We start from the raw sequence: 18,014 nt of genomic DNA, 5'->3' as shown, positions 1-18,014 counted from the left end.
ATTGATCTCTATTGAAGTAGAATGTTTATTGATGATGTTGCTTTTATACGAAATGCAGAAGCAACAAAAATGTAGGGAGGGGATGGAGGGGATACTATGAAAAACTGCTAAATATTTTTGTTCATGTGCTGATTTTCTCTAGACTATTCTAGTAACATGAAAAGATCAAATAAAACACATTTTGATATAATTAAGTTTTTATTTTAGTACAAATTAAAAGTCCTAAATTGATCTTATACTGAAAAAACTTGGTCAAAATGGGGCTAAAACTCAATGCTTTGTGGGGGGCAGCTGGGTAGCTCAGTGGATTGAGAGCCAGGCCTAGAGACGGGAGGTCCTAGGTTCAAATCCGGCCTCAGACACTTTCCAGCTGTGTGACCCTGGGCAAGTCACTTGACCCCCATTGCCTACCCTTGCCACTCTTCCACCTATGCGTCAATACACAGAAGTTAAGGGTTTAAAAAAAAACAAAAACAAAAACAAAAAACTCAATGCTTTGCTTTTGAACTCTTCTTGTTAGAAAATAAATTATTTAAGTTTAATATAATTTTATACTATATAGTATACTGTACTATACACATAAATAATACTATACAAACACATTGCTGTCTCAGGTTAATGTTTACAAAGTGCTTCATTCAGAAAAACTTTATAAGCTAAGAAGTATAATCATTCCCATCTTAAGAAGAGGAAACTAGGGGCAGCTGGGTAGCTCAGTGGATTGAGAGTCAGGCCTAGAGACAGGAGGTCCTAGTTTCAAATCTGGCCTCAGACACTTCCCAGCTGTGTGACCCTGGGCAAGTCACTTAACCCCTATTGCCTAGGCCTTACCACTCTTCTCCTAGGAGCCAATATACAGAAGTTAAGGGTTTAAAATAAAAATAAAAATAAAAAAAGAAGAGGAAACTGTAGCTTGTAGAGGCTAGGTAACTTGCTCATGCTATCATATTCTTTAGAAATTTGGGTGCTGGAATTCAAATCTAGAATGTGTAGATTTCAACCTCATGATTTTTGTATGAAATTCGATTTTGAAATTGGTGCTAACTATAGACTGGTGACAAACTCAAATAGAAACAAGGACCCTCTAATCCATACATCAGGATCACTGAGGGTTGTATATTGAGTTAGAAAAATCACATAACATTTTTTGAGTTTTATTAAATATTTTACTATACTAACATTTTGATATAGTTCTGGCTACCCTAAAGAATGTTGCAGACCACTAGAACTGTGCCTGACTTCTGTGAACCAGAGGAAATATTTCTGTTTAGAATGACAACATCTTGGAGAAGACTGTCTATTACTGAGTTAGATTGTTGATTATCTCTGATATGGCCTATACATGATGTTCTAAAAGTCACTGTTTAATTTTAAGCTATAAAAACTTAAATAATTTTTGGAAATTAAAATTATCTACATTAATATCATAGCCTAGTTTCTCACTTTGTACAATAACTACTGGCATAACAGATGGTTCATTTTCTATACAGGTTATCCCAAAAGTCTTACCACAATTTTAAACTTAAAAACTTAAATAACTGAAAAACTGCAGACTTTTGGGACAACCTATATATAAAATGAATCATCTTCTATGTCACTAAATGTTGTATCAAGTGAAAAACTGGGCTACGATATAAACAGAGATCATTTTAATTTCCACAGTCATGCTTCAGTTAGACTATAAAAAGATCTAAATAAAACTATCCAAAATATGTTGTAAATAATGTTGTTTGCTTGTTATTATTATCATTTTACCTTCAGTACAAATAACATTTCACATTTATATCACACTAAGATATGGGTTCTTAACCTGGAGTTTTAGAACGTTATTATTATTGCTTTTGTAATCATCATTATTATAATATATTCATTTATTATTTATTTTAGCCTTTACCTTCCTTCTTAGAATTGATACTAAGTATGGATTCCAAGCAAAAGAGTAGTAAGGGCTAGGCATTTGGGATTAGGGAATTTGCTCAAGGTCTCACAGCTAGGAAATGTCTGAATAACTATTTAAATATGGTTCGTTTATCTTATAATATTATACATTTTATACTTTTAAAATATTCTGAATTCCATAGACTTCAGTACTGACAAAGGGATCCATCTCTCTCATATACACACACACAGGTCGAGAACTTCTGCTTTAAAGTTTCTTCAGTTATTTCAGTTGTTTTTAACTATTCATGACCCCAGCTGGAGTTTTCTTAGCAAAGATATTGGAATGGCTTGCAATTTCATTCTCCTGCTCATTTTACAGATGAAAAACTGAGGCAAAAAAGGTTAATCGACTTGCCCATGGAAACACAATTAGGAAATGTCTGAGATTTGAACTCAGGTCTTCCTAACTCCAGGTCTGGGGTTATATCCATTGCTCTAGCTGTCTAGATGCCTGTTTAAGGGTTGAAATGTATCTTCTCCACAAAACCAGACTAGAATGTAAAGGGAACTGACTTCGAAATCTGACTAACCTTATGTATAACCCCAGCAAGCCAATTTCTCAATGAAGAAGTTGTGCTAGGTGACTTCTAATGTATCTTCCAGTTCTGAATTGTGATCATTTGTACAATGTAGGTGGTCAGGCATTATTAATTTATTAATTCTTAAGGACTGACCAACCCCTTGAAAAATTCTTTGAGGAACTTCTAGAGTTGTTTCGGATGAAAAACTAATCACTCTGCACCATTTTAATGATGAACATCTCTGGCTAAAAAAGTCCTTAGATGACAGATGATCAGACCCATATTTTAAAGCCTCTCTATTATAAATAGGACCTGCCAGACTTGACATTCTATGACCCTATTGGAAAACTCAACTCCATCAATAAATCCATTGATAAGGTAGCAGCACCTACTAAGTGCCAGGTCCAGCTAATTGCTGGAGATGCAAAGGCAAAAATGACAAATTCCATACAGTAAAAAGTTATTAAAGCAGGAGAGGGGAAGTGTCATTTAGTGGGGAGAAATAATATATTGGATTTTGAATCACATGATTTGGTTGTGAATTTGTTCAGTTTTTGTTTTTTCTTCAATTGTACCTGACTTTTTGTGACCCTATTTGAATTTTCTTGGCAAAGAGAATGTTTTACTATTTCCTTCTCAAGCTCGTTTTAGAGATGAGATAACAGAGGCAAACAATGGTAAGGGACTTGCCAAGGGTCCCACAGCTTGTAAGTGTCTAAGCCCAGATTTGAACTCAGGAAGATACAACTTCCTGCCTCTAGGTTTGACATTCTCTCCACCTACCTGATGGAGGGTGTTCATATTCTCTATTACTCACTATCTCTGTGACCTTGGGAAAGTTACTTCTATCTCACTTTTGTCTTTCAAATGAGGAGAGTAGACAAGGTGATATCTCAGGTCTTCATTGTGATCTTTATTTTTCACATTTGACAGATGAGGAAATAGAGGTTTTGAGAGACTAATGGACATTTCCACACAATAGCTTAGTAATTCATTCTTGTTCCACATTTCCCCCAGGGTAACTCAAGCAACTTTGGAGACAAAAAAAAATTGGAATTGATAATGCTATTTTTTTCCTCCAAAATATAGTTTTAAGGAGAAATAGTTTTACTGGAAATCCAAATCAGTAACAACTTTTTGACATTCCCTAGAGTTTTCTTGAATCAAATGAAAGTCATTGTTCAATAGTAAAATGTATTCAACTTCATTGTTTTCTGACAGTTTTCAAAGCCTTAAAACTTGTCTTTCCTTAGCTATGTGGTTTAGCTTGACTGTGTCTATTAGCTGAAAATGAGCAAACGCATTTAATTTGTTACTTGCAAGCAAAAGTGGGAATTCATCTAATTTGGGATAATTCAGCCCACTTTTAAAAATTAAAATGATGTATTCTTCCATTCATTATTTATGGAGTTTCCTTAATAAATAGGGAGGATCATTGAAATTCTTTTGAAGTATTTTTAATACACTTTTTAAATTACATGTTAATGCAATTTTCAATAATCAGACATTTCAGACATTTTGTGATCCATGTTCGTTCTCTCTCTCTCTCTCTCTCTCTCTCTCTCTCTCTCTCTCTCTCTCTCTCTCTCTCTNCTCTCTCTCTCTCTCTCTCTCTCTCTCTCTCTCTCTCTCTCTCTCTCACCCCTCCCCTTCCCCAAGACAGCAGGTAACATGATATAGGCTATACATGTATATTATTATACAATATATATTTCCATGTTCATCCCATTGTAAAAGAAGACACATATAAATTACACTAGAACAAAATTCATGGGGAAATAAAGAGAAGAATCCTATATTTCAATCTGCATTCACACTCAGTCAGTTCCTTCCATCCATAGTGGATAGCCTTTTTCCAGGAGTTCCTTGGAGTTGTCCTGGATTCTTTTTTTTTTTTTTTAAACCATTAGCTTCTGTGTATTGGCTCCTAGGTGGAAGAGTGGTAAGGGTGGGCAATGGGGGTCAAGTGACTTGCAACACAGCTGGGAAGTGTCTGAGGCCAGATTTGAACCTAGGACCTCCTGTCTCTAGGCCTGACTCTCAATCCACTGAGCTACCCAGCTGCCCCCTGTCCTGGATTCTTGCATTGCATATAATAATTGTTATTTCCAGTTAATCATTGTACTTTCTTGAAGTTACTTCCTTGAAAGAGATTCTTCTTGCTTTGGCATAATTAAAACATTTATAATTTAGTTTCTTCTTTTTGTATAAAAAATGAGATTGAGGAAGATTACATTAAACTGAAAATGCAGTGGTGTATTAGTAGTAGTAGTCATATAAGTATTATTAGGAATAAACATATTAAAAAGCCCTTTTTGTGTGGATTTTTCACCCTTTATAGATCTTGCTCTCTGATGTATATTCTCACAGTTGTTGGCTGGGAGGATACCGCCAGGAATATTGTAGAAGAGATTTTCTTTTTGTTCAAGTTCGAGTTAGACTAGATGATCTCTGCTATCCCTGACAACTCTGAGATTCTGTGATTCGAATTCAGTAATCAAGATTCAGTCATTGTTACTACACTGACATCGAACTAAGATAAAATGTCATTCATTTTTTTATTCCTGCTCAATGTGGAGCTCACTGTGGCACTAAAATAACCACCACTGCATTTGCTGAGAGCTTAACCAACTTCAAGGCAACCTATCTGGCAGCCATAGCTTTTCTACGGACATTTCCTTTGTCTTAGGACCACATATCACCGCTTTGGAAGTTATGCGGATTAATATCTATAAAAACAAACAAACAAAAATGATTCTTTTTATAATGTCCATCATTGGCTACTTCTATGAATCTTAAAGATAAATCCGTAGGCTTCCCGAAATAGCATCCTCAGCTTTAGTTGGGAATGACAGTAGGCTGAGACTTTCAATGGACATTGAAGAAACATTTGAAATCCTTTGAAATGAAAGGTAAAATAGGTCTGGAAGCTTTCACATTTTCATGTTATAATTTCTACTGTTCCACGATCATAGTAGTCTCTGCTAGAATCGCATTTTATAAAATTGGAGATTTAAAACTCAAGGTTGTAAAATGTAATTTTACCCATTCCCCTCAGAATTTGGCTGTGCCAGGAAACCAACAATATATGGCTTAGAGTTCTTCTTGCTGCTGCAGTGCCTAGTAATGAGGTGTTGAATTAACCTGAGGCTTTTTCTACAGCTTAGCTCTTCCAGCAGGCTGTCCCACAAAGCCCTCATGTATGGCTCTTTATACGCACACCTGAGATGTAGGGATTTATATTCCTGTCAATCATCCCTGAGAAGTGACAGTCCAATTTAATCAGTCATATAAAAGCTTACCCAGAGATTCTTATGAGGCACGGGCAGAAAAGCCAATTGGCTTCTTCCTTCTACTTTTGTATTTTTCAATTTCTTACATATTCTAAGGAGAATGATTGCTCTGCTCTATGTAAACCTGGTAAGTGCTGTCTAGGTTACTGCTCTATCATTCCCCTTCTGGATATGCTTTTCTACTGTCTCCAGGGCTGTGCTTTGTTGCAGAAAGAGAGCCTGCTGTTCAAGAAAGCTTAAATGTAAGAGTAATATAGCTGTTTTCCCACTAATCCGGTTATATGCTTTGATAGCAGTAAATGGTAGATGATAGGGGCAGCAATTCAATCCCAGCATGCTCTGATTTACAGACTAGGTTTCAAATGTTGACACAGGGAGTGTAATTTGTTTATGATTGTGTGAGGCTGGGGGGTTAGGAGAGCTATATTGCAAATCTGTTGAAGATGAAAGGCAAATACTAACTTGTTAAAACCACTATGTTAAAGGTCAGCACCTGGCGGGCTTTTTAGTCATTCATTCTCATTTTATACAATATCTGAACAAATCCCATAAAATCATGAATTTCTTACTTAGAAAATAAATGTGAAATATCATGGCCTCTCTAGGTATTTTAGGAGCAATTCTCTGCTATGGAATTTGGATGTCACTGCAATATACAATCCCTGAAGTTTACCCAGAATTGAGTGGCAGATGAAAAATGTCATATCCATAATGTCTTAGAAAATATTGTAGACATATTTGAATGAAACTACCTTTAGAGTGGTGTCCCCAAGTATTCCTCAGATGCCAGGTCACTAAACAATAGCTACTGCATTAACGAGGCAGAGATGCTTCCTTCTTAATTATACCTTGAAAATAATTTTAAAATGCAGATTTTCCAAAAAAAAAAAAAAAAACTAGTAAGCCAAAGCCCAGTTGATCATAGTACAAAATAGTGGAATAAATTAGGCTAGGTAAATGATAAAATATGTCAGGGCCATATGCATTCCTGAAGAAAGAGAGCCTCGCTCTCCAGCCCTGAATCTTTCCTTTGATACTCCCACAGACAACCAGGATAAGAAAAAAGAAACATCCTTGTTTCAAAATCCTTTGTAGCCCAGTCAGTGGGCTATATCAGTACTACATTTTAAGGTTAATTTTGTATTTAAATTTAAAAAAGGGGCTGGGGGGAGAATCTTTTGTCTCCAAATAATTCTGCATGTTTACATGACATAAAAATATAATTTTGCCTATTGATGAAGTATCCATCTCTCAATTCATTTTAAATGAATTATTTTGCATTGTAAAAGGCATTTTGTTGGTTTAAATCTAAAATAAGTATCAAAAAAGCAATAAAATAGCTGATATTATGCATTGATATTTTCCATTTTACTTGAGCCCAACCTTCCAATACAGAGACTTTCTATTTAAAAGCAGAAAATGTCATTTTCAGAGAATCATCTATTCCAATTCAGTTGTTTTCACTACTTCGTCAGTGAGCACACTTAAGTGACTTGGCAAGGGTTACAAAGCTAGAAAGTGTGTGAGGTTAGATTTGAACCTAGGTCCTCCTGAATCTAGCCCTAGTGCTTTATCCACTGTGCCACTTAGGACTTTGAAAGAAAGAGATGGGCAATAATTGAAGTTACCCAGAGATATCTTTATCCTCGTCTTAAATATTAGCCCCGTGTAGTTGAGTCAAAATTTATTCTATTCGTTTTAAAAGAAAAGCATTAATAAGAAATAAGCTATGATGAAAAGGAAAATTAAATGGACTCTGATAGTGTAAAGAAATGGGAAGTATTTAATTCAAAGAAGAAAAGGTTAGAAAATAACTTAATGATTTTCCAAATATATAACCAGGAAGGTATAATAAGAAGGTATTGACAAGCATGGTAAATATTTTTACTTTAAGTACATGGTACACTGAATATATATTCACAGTACTTAGGAATTAGGTATATAGAAAATTTTGGAAATCTCTAACATACTCATTATTTAACACATTCATTAATATAGATTATGAGAATAAGGAAATACTGTTGTTCGGGTTTCTGATCACTTATCCCACAAAATTTCAGTGATATATATGAAATAAAATTTACTTTTTAGTATTATGATCTTAAATTGACCTTACATCTCATCAGTATTCTATGCATTTATATATAGATACCTGAGGCCAAAAATTTTATTACTGTATCTTTATAAATAGTTTTTCATATATGTGTGTGTACGTTTATGTATGTTTGTATATACTCACACATTTATTTCTATCTGTCTGTCTATCTAGCTAGCTATCATCTGATAGCCTTCTTCCTGTGTCATATGCACCATCTTTGTGGTATAAGGTTTAGTGGATGCATATACGTAGTTTTCTCTCTCTCCCTTCATTTTAATTTAAAACCCTTCTCATCAGATTTGCACATCTCTAAACAAATAAGTTTTTATTGGCCTTTATTAGATCTATTCCATCTCTGGTCAAAAGTCCATCGTTATTATTTTAAGACTCAGTCCAAAAATCCAAATCATATTTTCAGATGACTATTAAATATTATTAAATTAAATGCTAATTTAATTCAAGAAATTATATTTCATTTCTCATATCCAACATTCTTTTTTCTGAAAAGTATATCATAAATATCTTTGGTTTTGTGCTGAGGACTTTATAATCCTCTAAAGGATGTTTCAGTTTTTCTTCTCCATTACATAAACCTTTATCTCCTCTCTGTCATTAAAGAAATTATATCAGTCTCCCTGTAGCCTTAATACAATTGCCTCCTAGACTGTGTTCCACTAGTTGTTCCTTCTTGCAGCTGTCTTGAATCTCACTTTCTACTGCCCCATTCCATTTTCCTATAGTCACACATCAGGTTTGGGGAAGAAGTTGCTATGGGAAGATTAAGAAAGGCTAACAAGGCTTGGGAAAGCCTTTATAGGACAATTAGGGAGCTGAAAAATTATTACCCCGCTGAGGACAAAATCGATCAATCAGTCAAGCAAGCAATGAACATTTATTAAGCGCCTACTATGTGCCAAGCACTATGTAAATGTACAAATTAGGTTAACAATGCAAATTGAGATAAGGGAACAAACATTTTATTGGACTCAGCATAGATTTCTTATTTTCCTCCAGTTCTGTTCAGCAGCATGTAATAGGGAATGCAGAAGGCAGATGATAGCAGGAATCCAAGGTTAGGTTTTGTAACATGTCATCAGTAATAAGGCAAAGGGGCATGGGATTTGAATGTGAAGGATACTATAGTGCTGAACTAATGGACCAAGAAGTTAGGATAAGGAAGGGAAGAGAAAATAGTCAGTACAAATTGAAGGCCAGGGAAAAAAATGAAAGGTGAAAGTCATAATGAGGACAAGGGAAAAAAAACAGATTCAATGGGAAAAGATGGAATAATACAAAATTATGATTAGAAAAAAAATTTATGTCCATCTCTTCTTGTCATCTTAATATTGGTCTGTCCTTGAAACTTTACTTGTTCCTTTGACAATCTCATTTACTTCATGATTTCAATTAATACCTTTATGCAAATGACTTCTAAATGTCTTCCTAACTTTGAAGTCTTTTTGGTGCTTCTGACCCTAACCTACAACTGGCTTTAGGGTACTTCTGCTTGAATTTTGTACCACAGCTTCAGATCTTTCAAATTGAGACTCAAACTGAGCTTATTTTCCTTTGAACCCACTATTCTTAACTTTATTCATCCATTCCCCCCCATATCCATCACTTCTGAAATCTTGTGGTTATTTTTTCCATAACTTGCCTTCATTAATCATATCAGTTACCCAGGCCTTCTTGTTAGTAATGCTAGCTCCTCATCTAGCCCTTCTGCCGTTCCCTAAGACCACATAGTCTAGGCTTTTATTACCAACACCCACCAAGACTACTTCAGTAGCCTCATAACAGGTCTTTGCTGCCTCCATTTTTTTCTTCCCTACAATCCACACTTTCTTTGTGCCTCTGCTAGAATTACTTTCCTTAAACACTGTTCTCATCATGTTTCTACTCTGCTCAAAAATCTTGGTGCAGTCCAATTGATATGTTCTTTGATTTCCCATCCCAGTGCCTTTGTTCACATACTTCTTTATTCTTGAAACTTCCTGTCTATCTATTAAATCTCTCCTTATTTTTTATTTGTGTGTATGTACCTACTTGGTTTATTATGCCTTTGTTGTATAAAATGGCATCTTAAAAATGATATTCCATCATGGTTTTCTTTCTACCTGTCTGATTAAATTTACTCAATATACTTTGTAAGATCATTCATTCTTGCTACTTATTCATGAGTCGGCACCAAGGCTCTGTCCTGAGAATTCTCTATTTCCTTCTTTATATTCTCTTGATAATCTCAGTAACTCTTATACATTCACCTATCAGCTCAGTGCAGATGCCTCCAGTCTCCTATATCTAGTGCATAGTATTCTCTTAAGCATCAATCCTTTATCTGTGCATAGGACATAGCAACATGATTTTTCTGTAGATATGTCACTTAACATGTCCAAAATTGATTATAGTATCTTTCCCCCAATCTTCCTCCTAACTTTTCTATTTCTGATCATGGTACCACCATTATCCCAATCATTCAAGTTCATAAAGGAGTTATCCTTGACCCTTCATTTTTGTTTACCTCCCATATCTATTCAATTGCCAAGTCTTATTGATTTTACCCTTGCAATATTTCCCATCTTACTCCATCCCTGATCTAACTGCACTTGTTCCTCTTAATATCTCTCCCTTGGAGTAATAAAATAGATTCCCAATTGTCTCCACGGGCATTTGGCCCCATTCATTTTCCAAAAAAGTATAATTGAAGCATAGGCTTAACTGCGTCAATCTCTGCTACAAGCTTTAGTGACTGGCTCTCTAATGGCAATGAAGGATAAAGTGGAAATTCCTTTATTTGTAATTTGAAGCTTTCCATAAACTGGCTCAAAAATTCTCCTTCTAGCTATATTCGTATTATTCCCCCTCTCAAATTTTATGTACCTTGTAAATGGCCTACTTGCTGGTGTCCAATATAACTTTCATGGTCGACCTCTGGGTCTTCACCCAGGCTGCCCCTCTACCTGGAATGCTGCCCTCCTCTCTTCTCCCTCTTAGCAACTGAATTATACATTCAGGCACTTAAAAATCATGTATTTTTACTTATGTAACAAAGAGTCAGTAAGGCCTCAGTTTAGTATTCCCAAATAGATTTCAAAAAAGTTATCTTAGATGAGCTCAACTGAGTTTTTGGAGCAAGTTTCTGTATTTTGAAACTTCTTACAGCGATCAAAAATATAGTCTATAGACTAAACTTCAAAAGAACATCATGTTAATATTTTCAAAGAGTAATCTGTGTAATTTTCTGACTGTAAACGTGGTCAGTATTGGAGTAGGTGTATTATAATATACAAATATTTCCTAAAACCATGTAAATGTCTCCTCTTAATCTCTTATAGTTTATAGCAAAAGTGATCTATATTATTTTGAACTTAGATAAGACATAAAAAAAGGAGGCATACAAAAAAGTAATCTGAGTTTAATGAAAAAATGTGTGACATTCATAAAAATTTACATTGCTTGACATTTTCATTGGAAAAGGAGGGAATATTGGAAAATTATATATACCAACCTTAGAACACAGTATTCACAGAGCTAGGAAATTTTGTTCTTTCCTGTGTTGCCCTCTTGTGGTCAAAACAGTCAATGCTTGGGTTTCCTTATATTTTTGACTATGTATAATGGATATAAATGAGTGTGTGTGATACATTTCTGGCATTGATGTGAGTTCTCTGATATTTTGACATCTGGAAAAAGTGAATAATATAATACAGTAGATAAAAATTTCCTTTTTTCAGTCTCTTATATCAGTTCTGTTTGGGCACAATGTACCCATGGGTCCAGAGAACAAAAACCAAATCAAGTACCTTCCAAGAAGTTAAATTTAGTTCTGGGACACTTTTTCCCATCAATAAATAAGAAGCTATCTAAATGACCAGAAAGCATCTAAATTAAATATACCTAATTTATATTGTGAGGGGGAAATAAAATGACAGTTACTTAAGAGACATTAAGAATATAAGCATTCTAGTAATCACAAAGAACACTTAAGCTATATTTATTTTTCTTTTTTAGTTAATTCATAATAGTTAATTGAAATATAATAGCTTTTGTGGCCTAGACCTCTTTTGGAATTTGGTGAAATCACAGGCCCTTCAAAGAATTATGTTTTTAATTAATAGCATAAGAATAGGATTACATAGGAAGCAAATTATATTGGAATTAATTTAAAAATATTTCTCAAAAATTCACAGAAGAGAAGTCATGAATCCCTGATGCAGAGTCTCAATGGCACCAAATTTCTTAACAGTTGCTCCAAGACCCAATGCAACTTAATATCCTATCCACTTCCTCTTGATCCCTTTGCCAGAAAGAATAACAATTTGTTTTTTATTCCTATGATCTACAGTATAAGCTATATATATATATATATCTTCATATATATATGCATATATATAATTAAATTTATTTGGAATTAGCCTTGGAAACTGCACATAGAATTAACTATGGCATAAAATAACCTTTTTTTTAATGGTCAAACTTTTTAAATGGCCAAACTTTACACTCAGTTATTCAAATTTAATTTTTCCAGGTTTATTTATCTTTATCAATAAAACTAGGGAGGCAACTTGGGACAACAGAAAGACTGATTAATTTGAAGTCAGAGGACTTTGGTTACTGTTCTGGTTCCCTTGTTTATTACCTTCACGACTTTGAGCAAATCGCTTAATATATCTGAAACTCAGTTTCCTCATGGTGAAAACTATGAGGTTTGATTAGTTGGCCTCAAAAGCCCCCTCCAGCTCTAAATACATTATGTAATTATTAACCAAACATTACACCACTCTTCTCTCCCTTACCAAAAAAAAAAAAAAGGCAAAATAAAACACTTGTGTAGGGGCATGTGTACACATACACGGTAATACTCTTAAGAAGAAAAGGGGGAAAAAAATTCCCATAGCTTCCTCCGAAGATATTCCCACTTGCCTAGCTGAGGGTTCTTTTTCAGCCCCACAGACTCTATTGAGGTGCCTGGAAAGCTGAGCTGGCACTTCTTTTCAGAAGTTTCATATTGAGGGTTCTATCCTTTCATATTTTGACATCGTGTGTGTGTGTGTGTGTGTGTGTGTGTGTGTGTGTGTGTGTGTATGTATCTCAGATATACACCATTTAAGCCCTGGGATAGAGGCTTGATACAAAACTCCATCTATATCTATTTTTAAACTATGTAATATATATTTTCTACATGGTTTAAGCCCTGGATATTGTTGTTTTGTGAGAGAGACACAGCAACAGAGGAAGAAAGGGAGAGACACTTCCCATTCATCTCATGAGTCCTCATGAGTCCATCTCATGACAGTAGTTGCTAACCTAGGACTAAGGACTCTCTGACATCAAACCATTTATATAACAGAAAGAAGACATTGGCATGTTCATCTGACTTGACTTCTATTGAACTACATTTAAATTCATTTGAAAATTATGCATATATATGTATATGTGTTTACATATCTGTGCATGTCAAGTCGACAAATCATCAAACATTTCTTCATAAGTGCTTGCTCTCTGCCAGGCACTATACCACACACTAGGAGTTCAAAGAAAATTAAAAAAAAAAAAACTACTACAACTGTCCTTGACCTCAAAGAACTTGTCTAATGGGGGAGAGAACATAAAAACAACTAAAGTAGGACATCATTTTACTTGAACTCAACATATATGAATTCAACTCTACATGACTGGCTATCAAAATAATAAGGGCGGAAAATACCTAAAATAAAAAATAAATATGTTGTTACATCTATACTCTTTTTCAGCATAGTCTCACAGCAGTTCACCCAATCACACACACATTCTCCCTCTGAGAAGCATTAGTGGACTCAATGCTGTATTACACCAAACATCGCTTTCCTCATTAGTCTTTGTTAGGAGCTCTTGCTTGTAAAAAATAATGTCCACATCAGAGCTTCCCTTTGTTTTATTAATGCTATTTAGTCATTAAGAATGGCCTCAAAGTAGGGATATAGAGTAGGGATGCTGAAGCTCTTCTAAACCTAAGAAAAGTTGTAAAATGTCTCAGTATGTTTGGATGAGAAATACTCATCAAATAATGGAGTTCAGTATTATGCTCAACTTTCAACTCATGCAAAGAGTCTTGGAACCTATTAGTTGCAAAAAACAAGATCTCTCCTGAATGTACAAACAAGCTGCCTAGGGGTAGTGGATAAAGTGCCAGGCCTGGGAGTGGCCTCGGACACATACTAGCCAGTATGACCCTGGGCAAGTCACCTAACCATGTTTGCTTCTGTTTCCTCATCTGTAAAAAATAAGCTGGAGAAGGAAATGGCAAAACACTCCAGTGTGTTTGCCAAGAAAACCCCAAATGGTGTCACGATGAGTCAGACACAATTGAAAAACACAAACAAGATTTGTTGGAAAATATTTTCTAGTTATGGAGCAAAAAGTTGTAAGATATTTATATTTAAATGCAGTGCTATAACTACACTTTTTCCAAGTCAGTCAAGGGACCAGGAAGTGTGCCCTCAGGTGTGTTGGAAAACAGACACCTTGGTATATTAGCATTAGTGTGGGAGACAGGAAGTTTTAGGCACACACACACACACTCACTCACACAGACACACTCACACATACACACACTAAACATAGTACAGGTAGGTCTTAGATTATGGTATTTTATAAAATAAATGCTTTTTCAAGTGTACATTTATACCATGCCCAGGGAAATAGGGTAGAGTGGAGAGAAAGCTAGCCTTGGAGCCAAGAGGACATGATTCCTCATCCATCCTCTAACATATACTATTCGTGTGACTCCAGGTATGTGACTTAACATTTCAGGACCCTGGACAGCTAGAGAAGATGCTGGCTTGTATCTATCGAAGGAGTTTCATCCTTTGAAAGTTCCCTGTATCAGTGAAACCATAGTTCCAGTCCCTATCTCCTATTTTTATATAATATTGGATAATAATTCTTTATTATTGCTAATATAACCTCAGTTTTTAAAAATTATGTTTTAAAAATCCCACTCTGAAGAGGAGCTTGATGAAATTGAAAATCCTAGAACATCAAATAAGATTTTAACATGGGGTAAAAAAATTTTAAAGATTTTTATTCATTCAAAAACTTTAATCAGATTAAATCATTACTTTATTTAAATGTAAATTATATATATATATATATACACACACATGTGAACAAATTATCTCTATATATATGTATATATATGCTTATACTTTAATTACTATATTTATAAAAGCAAACAAAGTTTGGCTTAGATAATTCTATCCAGAAATAGAGAATTATTATTATTAAGGAGGATAACTTTGATTTAGTTTATGAAAGCCAAATTTAAACACAAATGATATAAACCTTTGCTGCATTGACATCCTTGTATTTTTACTCCCAGGTTTTCACATATATTACTTTTAAATCTGTTTTGATCTTCCTGTTATGAAAACCAGTGGCAATCTGAAGATGCATATACTCTATTTTCAGGTTTTACAGCTATCCCTTGCAATTGTCTCTTTTTTGGTTTTATTTCCACACCAACTATAAATGCAAGCCTCACTTTGGTTCAAGGAGTGTAATATGTTAGGTCCTCTTAGGTTTGAGACTTTAAGTTTTTAAAAGACTTAAGGCAAATAGCATCAAATAATTTTAGAATGGCTGAACTGTGTAAAAGAAGCTAAAGAAAACATTTTAATAGGAAAACTCAACATGTATCAACATATTAGAATATTATATTATCTCTAATAAAATTGCAAGGCATAAAGAAAGGTAGAAAAACATATTAAAAATAGGAAATAAAAAAGCAGAACTAGATTATCATTATACCTAGTGCCTATATATATTATATCTATGACATATAGATATAATATATGTGTGTGTGTGTGTGTGTGTGTGTGTGTGTGAGAGAGAGAGAGAGGGGGGGGAAGGGAATGGGAGAGAGAATATGAATATATGTTCGAATAAAGTGGTGAATGAAGAAAACAGAGGAACATAGTAATTGCTAGAGGTAGCTTTATGTTAAAGCCTTTTAAAAGTTTTATTTGTTGTAAATGTAACTTTAGTCAATTTTGTTATTGTTTGATGCTAAATTTACAATAAATTACATGTTTAGTAAAATCATTTAGGAGGATAGCACTCTTAGGAGTAAGGAACGAGGGACTGAAAACATTACTTTATGTCATTGACATTTTATATTGCCTATTTTTATAACACTTTAATGTAAGTAAAAAAGACAAAGAAATCAAATTAATGTATTCATATGTTTGTTTATTGCATAAATAACTCTAGAACTATACTATTACAGTCAAAATAGATTTTTAAAATGTCTCCAATGGAGAAAAAACTATTTACTTGATCAAATTATCTTAGAGGATTTATTTATCTTCTTTCAAATGCATTTGAATATCAAGAAGTAATAAGATTCTGAGGGTATAATTCCATAAGCTATCCTGCATATGCAGTGCTTGCCATAGATTATGCTTTTACTCAGGTGGCCTTTGACATTTTATTTCTTCTCTTTTAAATAATTTTTCATGGACTTCTATCCTTTGTGTGACTCCTAAAATGTCATGTTCCCTTCTCTGCGCCTCAGTTTCTTCATTTGGTCCAAAAATGATGTAAACATCCTCCTCTTCCTCCTTTTCCTCATCATAGTTAGCACTTATATAGTGCCTAGTATGTGCTAATGACTCTACATATTATCTCATTTTATCCACACAATCCTGACTCTAAGTGCTATTATTATCCCCATTTGACAACTGTGGAAACTGAGGCAATCCAGAAATTAAGTGCCTTGACTAAGATCACAAAGCTAGTATGTGAGGTCAAATTTGAACCATGATCTTTATGATTTTTCAGTGCTTTAAGCACCATGCCACCTGGTTACCATGATTGCTATAGTCTTTTCCATACCCACGTTTTATGATTCTATGATTTATCTGACAATAAAAAGTTAGTTTATTTCAAGAGAATGTAAAATAAAACAAATAGGTTGAGATGTGGGTGGCCTACTGCTGTGCAAAGAATAGGTGAAATGATAATATACATAATATGCTAGAGGGATAATCAAGAGCATTTTTTAAAATTTATGGTATGTTTCAGTGTTTGAAGATTAGAAATCAAAGACCTCATGGGCTTTATTTTGCCCAAATATCTTTGTCACCTAAGGGAGGTCACTTAACATCTCAGTTTCTTAACTTGTAAAATAAATGTATAAAATTCTTCTACTTCCAAAATTAAAGGAATATAATATTCTATTTTAAAATTATACGATAAATGTAAATTGATATTCAAGGATCCCACTTACTGTGTTTATAATTAAATTATATGTGTGTGTAAAAGAATCTCCTCTTTCATATGCATTATAGTCCTATATTTCCATGAATCATGTTGTTACCATGTACAGATATATAGTACAGGTCACTGGGGCCCCTCCTCATGACCACATTATTTTCTTCAGAATTATTCAAGCAGGAAGATCAGGTCACCACTTAGATATGCCCTCTGTACACACACAACTCCAGGGCACAAATGACATATGAATTCTAACAAGTCAGTATTGCCTCTTTTCCTAACAAGCATCCCAGGGCAAATGAATTGCTTTACTTATCAGTCCTGAAGCAGTTTCCCATATGCTATCACATTATCTTTACACTGTTTAGAGTTTGTTTAGGAAGTTAGATAAACTTCTCCAATTCACTACAGCATTTACAATGCACACTTTTGGATGCTTTTACCACTTGTGACTTTATTCCATTTTCTTCTTTTTTTTTTATTAAAATCGTTACATTCTGTCTTAGAATCAATATTGTGTCTTAGTTCCCAGGCAGAAGAGTGGTTAGGGCTAGACAATGGGGTGTTAAGTGACGTGCTTTGAGTCCCAAAGCTAAGAAGTGCCTGAATCCAGATTAGAACCCAAGACCTCTAGTCTTTAGGGCTGGCTCTTATTCCACTGGGCTACCTAGATGCCCTCTAGTCCATTTCTCTTAAAGTGGCAGGGTATTGTCCCAGATGCTTCCACTATATGTAAATCCAAAGAATTTTTTCACTTGACCATTTTCCTAATCCATTAGCATTTGTATATCATCTAAATATCAGTGTTGCTGACAATCTCTGTGATCTTACAATTTGTCTGTTCTTATAAATCCAGATGGGTCAGATATTCTGTTATTTGATTGTTCTGGAGTTAAAGATAATGGC

The 18,014-nt window shown here is 34.4% G+C and overlaps 1 protein-coding gene across 1 annotated transcript in view; it reads left to right on the top strand.

Moving 5' to 3' along the window:
- CACNA2D1 (calcium voltage-gated channel auxiliary subunit alpha2delta 1) overlaps nucleotides 1-18,014 on the top strand; it is a 644,980-nt gene that overhangs the window by 513,142 nt on the left and 113,824 nt on the right. The gene's annotated exons all lie outside the window — the stretch shown is intronic.

Source organism: Gracilinanus agilis, chromosome 5, assembly GCF_016433145.1.
Source record: "Gracilinanus agilis isolate LMUSP501 chromosome 5, AgileGrace, whole genome shotgun sequence".
In the NCBI taxonomy this organism is placed as follows: domain Eukaryota; kingdom Metazoa; phylum Chordata; class Mammalia; order Didelphimorphia; family Didelphidae; genus Gracilinanus; species Gracilinanus agilis.
The sequence above is the reverse complement of the archived record's forward strand: the minus strand, read 5'-3'. Positions and strand labels throughout refer to the sequence as shown.